Genomic DNA, 6000 nt, shown 5'->3' with positions numbered 1-6000 from the left:
CAGCTGCTGTAAATGGGTTAATGCTGGGACATCAGAGCCAGTAAAGCATCATGTAGCCAGAGTGATGCTGCTTTGCAGTTGCTGATCTTCTGCTGCCTTCTCACATGAACTCTGGGAGCTTTAGAAATTTATTAGCTTGATTGGTGTCATTAATCTAACTAGAATCATATCATCTTAATTGGTATTGAGGTTAAGTTTTGTTTAGGAAAAAAATGGCTAGACCTTTGTTTAATGTAGCTGTGTATGCCTTTTAAGCCAGCTATTTTACTCTAAATGATGAATTAGAGGTGTAATTTTCTTTCAGGTTTTGAAAATTAACATCTAATTATTCTTAACCTAAGGGATATTAGCACTTCTTATGAAAGCCAATAGCAGTCTAATCTAAATTCAGAAGTGAGAACAGAGTAAATGGAAAGGCAGGAATTATTCAAAGACAAAAGAATCAAGCCACAGAAATAAATTAGCATTTGAAAATAATCAGAAGTCATTTTTGAAGACAACCAAAGAAAAAGGAGATCTGTATTGATACTACTATCCAGCAGCTTGAGAACAGCAGCATGATACAGCAATGGGATTTCAATTGTCTTTTGGACCACTAAGATCTCTGAAAAAACTGAGACTATTTCTATAATTTTCCTTCATTTAAAGAAGTTGGTCTCTGGAAGAAAAATTAGAAACTGGATGCATTATTTTTTATTGGTGAGAGCAAAACACCACCAGTTCAGATTACTAAAGAGCATGACAAATTCTCCATCTCTAAAAGACTTTTAGTAAGCCCTAATGAGAGTCTAAAGAGTGTGATAATTCAACCTCAAACTCTTCAGCCTGACCTGAGAACAAATCAGGAAACTAACCAAAGAATCCTAGTTATAAAAAAGATTTAATATTTAGGAATTCAAGTGTCTTTGACAGCTGCAAACCTGAAAAAGCTTCCCTTATTTCTAAGTCCACAAAGGGACAGATCATTTTCTTGGCAGATATCAGGCTGAAGTCATTCTGTCATCCTTCCATCATAAGTGCTTGTCCCTGGAAATACTTCCATGCAACACAAAGCAAGTGGCTGAATGATTTCTGACCCAGAGCAAACCCAGATCTATGACTGTGGCATCTGCAGTTTGCCTTATTTCTAAATTGATCTCCCAGGGCAGGCCTGATGCCAGGAGGTTTTTCTCAAAATAGGAGTTTCCACGCTCTCCTGATATAGGGGAGCAAAATGCACTTCCAAACTGGGAGACGTGCTAATATTATCTCCTCAGATGTTCCTGAGCCTTCTTAAAAGCTCATTTGCTGCTCAGATGAAGTGGTTTTAGTGCTCATGTTTTGGCAGCCCTGAAGACTGAAATAATCTCACCACAAAACAGAGGGAGGCCAAGGCAACCAGCATGGCCCCAACCCTTTCCCTCTGGTGACCACCGTGCCTATGCTGAAGGTGGCATCAGGCAGTGGGAGGCTGTAAGGAGAACCTCTCCCTGCTTTCTTGTTAAACTGGCAGTGATTCCTCCTCCTCCTCCAGCCCCAGACTCCTCCTCACCTCTGTTACAGCTTGGAGGTGGTCCCAGGCCTTTTGTGAACTGCTTTTGCACCGTGCTGTAGCATCCTCAAGAAGCAGGGTATGAGGAAAGATGTTTTAAAGTCAGGCTGATCTTCCCATGTGCTCTTCAGGTTGGATTTTTCTCTGAGCAGTAATACTGAAGGAGACAGTTTGTCTTTTCAGCACAGCTATGCTATGGGAAGAGATAATTACAGGAGTTTATCTTTTCACTCCACACTGTATTATTCAAAAGGACGAGATATTTGCCTAGGAACAGTGCACTAAGTGGGAAGGAAAACTACCAGCAAACACTGTGCATCTCAATAGCATCTTTCATCAGAGAGGGTGAAAGGGCTTTATAACTATTATTTGGAATATTTTTGTCTTAAGTATTTTGAATTGGCCAAAGCTCTTCTCCTGCTGAAGGCAATATACAATTTTTGTTGTCCTTCCCCAGGGCAGCCTGAGGAGCTAGGTAGCTTTTTAGATGCTGTCTAAAGCCTATTAAATGTTTTTAATGTCCTGTCTTCAGCTGTATGATTAGAAAACGTGGGTTTGTCCTGAATCATGCAAATGGTCAGCAAGGGGTTTATTGTGTTGAACCCAGGAGCTCTTTATATTCACATTTCTGGAAAATATAGGTTCAGATGTAGTCACAGAGAAAAGGCAAAATTTAATCCAATTCTCCTCATGCTCTTCTCCAGCTGCAAATCATGTGTCTGGGGTTATCCCATTGCTCCCTCACACTTTATCAAGTCCCAGTGTGGCCAGTGAGCTGGTGCCATGCCTGTGGGCAAGCAGATCAACAGTTTCTGCTAAATTTTGGCTTAAAACTGTCTTATAGGCACTTCCCCTTGAATGTCAGTATTAATGAGCACTGCCAGTCCCATTACAGCACCAGGGAGACACATCTTTTCAGAGAAGATTTACAACAAAACTTGCAGGGTTTTGGATTACAGCTCCTCTGTTGCTGTGGCTTGTTCATAACACGGGTATTTAAAAAATAAACTTATTATAAATAAAAAGGACCATTTAACATCCAAATGACAAGTTGCAGCAAAACCCAGCGTTCCAAATGCCAGGGGCTTTTTTCAGTTTATGAAACCTTGTTTCTAAGTTTATATAAAGCATCTTGCTGGTTTAGTTGGGTTTTTTTCAATACTAAAAGAACTCTAGGACCCGATCCAAAGACCACTGGAGTAGATGGAAGTAATCCCATTGATTTAAGCCAGCTTTAAGCTTTTAATATAGGATGGCTGCATGGGAGAGCCTTCTGCAGCTCAGGCTGGGGGACTCTTGCCCTCTGGTGGCTGCTGCTCTAGAAATCAGCTGCCAGGAAAGACTGCTTTAGATCTGCGTTAGAAAAAACCTGCCAGCCAGCCCCGTAGTGCTGGGAAGGGGGGAGCCTGCAGAAACAGAGAAAATAATCAGAAGGATTTGCTGAAACTCTTCAGGGTTAAGGGATATCACTCTACAGGGTTAATATCACTCTACTCAGTGATATTTAATGGTGAAAGGCAGAGAAGTTTGGTTGTGAATCAAAGAATCCCAGTGTCACCAGGGTAAGAAGATGCTGGCTAAATTGTTTGTACAGTAACTTGGCTGCCAAAATAAATTCTTTCCACTTCTATCAGCAACACCTGAAGTGTTTCTAAGGGCACTTTAAAAAGAGTCCATGTAAAGCAATGCACAATGGAGGAGTGGTCCAAAGCCAGGTGTGTGCCTGTGCTATGGAATGACCTGAAAGGCAGCTCCTGGAAGAACTACCAGAGGCCCCTCTGCCATGGCATGTTGGTTCCTCTCTTGATTTTGCAGCCACAGTCTGACACATGTTTTCAAAAGCACCTCCAATGATGCTAATAAAAGCTCACCTCCTGTTTGGATCCAGTTCTCAGGAAAGCAGAATGTTCCATCTGTATCAGTGCTTCATCTTCTGACCCAGGGACATGTACTGCCTGGCCTGAACGAGTCCCTGCTGTCCACTGGAGCAGCAGTGGTGTTCTGGGTCCTAATGTGGGGATCTGGAGGACAGGAAGGGGTGATTTTAGCAGGCAGTAGATCCATAATCATTCATAGGGATGTCTCTGTCTCTGCCTGCACTGTCTAACTGGAAAAAACAAACTGTTCAGAATTATTTTGAGCTGATTTGTTCTAGCTGAAGTTCCCAGCACAACTATTTAGCTAAAGCTGGAGGGAGGGAGAGAGGAAATGCTATAAGCCAGAATCTGATCTCAATTACCAGACTATGAAGTTCATTCTAACTCATTCTGAGCCAAAGTTGATTTGTATATCCTAACCTCTGATCCAAGCACAGCATGGATGTGCAGGAACATTTTGGAAACAGTAAGAGTCACAACAGTAACACTGGGATCAGAAGCTGCCTCCAGAATACCTAAATTAAAATAGAAAGATTTTTACAGATTTGGACATAGCCTTTGGGGTCAAGGCTTGCTACAGTACAAAACCTTCCACATCCAAAGAGTTGTTCAGATACATAGATCACACATTCTCTGTTGGTGCAATTTAATGCTGTTAAGCAATTGCCCTGATAATATCCCAAGGACTGGAGAATCTGCAACCAGTAACTGTTAGCAGTACTGGGTTGACACTGAGAAAAGCCTGCTTTGATTCTGCCAGCACTGGTGCTGCCTGAAATACTGATTCTAGCACTCAGGATTTCTGCAGTACCATTCATGCTAACCTGATTTAGCCAAGTGGGAGCTGGGCCACGGCATATCCCATTCTCTGCAAATTAATATGGTTGGACCTTTAATTTCTGTGTTGATCTAGGTGTCCCTGAGCTCAAACCCTGCTCCAGACTGACACCCAAGCAATAAGATGACAAGGAAGCTGGCAAGGGAGTCCTCCAGGGCCAGCACCCTTAACCCCAGGAGGCTGTAGGCTGCTAGGGATGGCAATGAGAGCACAGTGCTGACAGCATGTGCTGCTTTCAAACACAGGGAATCAACTTGTACTGAGAGCAGGCAGATAATTCAATATTTACACAAGATTTCAACAGCAAGAGAATGTTGTTATGCCTTAAAAGCTTTTGGAGGATGAGATCCAAGATGGCACAGCAGGACCATGGAACAGCTCCAAATTCTATTTCTTAGTGGTGAATTTGCCAAAATGAGGTGAGAGGACTCTGTAAATCACTCAGTGAGCAGATGTTGCCCCATTCACAAGGCCAAAGCTTCCAGTAGCCCTCCAACCTCAGCTTCCAACTCTGCCTTTGACCTTGTGGTTCAGCAAAGCTCCAGAAAAGGCAAAAGAAGCCAGGGTTAGGCTGAGGAGCTGGCCCTACATGTTGGAACAGCCACTTGACCAGTGCTCTGCAGCCCAGTGCTGGACTGGGAACCTTCCATAGTGCTCTGCATGGTTGTGTTTGCTTTGGACAATGCAGAGCCCCAGTTTTGGCTGAATTCTCCTCTGCTACCACTGCATCATAGTCATGATAGTAGGAATTTACAGTAACCAAGTTGTGACTCTTCCTCACATGCTGCAGGAGTCCCTTTCTTTCTTTCTTCCAAGTTTTGAAGCCAGAGGCAGTTACACAAAATCTGTGTTAGAAGATGATGTATGACAGACCTTTGGAACCTGCCATTAAGCTGCTCGTGTTCTTGCAAATGTGTTTAAGGACTTAAAGAGCCAAAAGCTACTGAAGGATTTCAATCAGCAGCCAAAACCAAGGGATGCAGTGCAGCAGATAGGAACCCTTCTCTGCCTGGCTCTGGGAGGGAGAAGGTTGGTGATGTTTGGGGCAAGGCACTCTGCCTTTGCATCTGCTGTTCCTGTGGGCTCTCTGAGTGCAAGTTCCTCATGGCAGACACTCTTTCTTTAGCTTCATGCTGGACAAATGGGACAGTGGTTCTCACCCTGAATTGCTGCCATCAGAGTAACTATGCCCAGCACCCTTTCTCTCTTTCTCAGAAGCTGCACAGGTACATTGCTCCCTCTTCTCCACAGTGCTTGGCTCCTCAGCTCTGTTTGTCCCCTGGCTTTTCTTTCTCCATCCCTCTCCACTTGAATTTTAATCAGAAGCAGCAGCTGAACAGAAGGTGCCATTTCCATAGCTACAGAAGAGGCATCAACAGTGAGAGGTGATGGAGAGGCTTTTACCCAGATGCAGTCATCATTAACATTCACCATAATAACCTTGTCTGCAAGCACAGCCCCACCATGGCAGCAAGATGCTTGGGCTGTAAATCCTTGGCCAGGCTCATCTTCCATCACAGAGAACAATACCTTTTGGGGTCACATTTCTAATCTGCCAATTAATCATTTCCATACGTGGCAATAGGTACAGATAAGCAGAGTCCACTTAAACCCAGGTACAGCTGCACTGGTGGTTACCTTGGCTTAGGCACGGGTGGGCAATAATGGCCCTTTCTGAGCTGTTATGCACAGACATCAGCAGCATCTACCATCTGGATCCTGCTCCTCCCATTGGACTGGTTTATGCCTCTTGA

Source organism: Heliangelus exortis, chromosome 30, assembly GCF_036169615.1.
Source record: "Heliangelus exortis chromosome 30, bHelExo1.hap1, whole genome shotgun sequence".
NCBI lineage: Eukaryota > Metazoa > Chordata > Aves > Apodiformes > Trochilidae > Heliangelus > Heliangelus exortis.
This window is presented reverse-complemented; position numbering follows the sequence as displayed.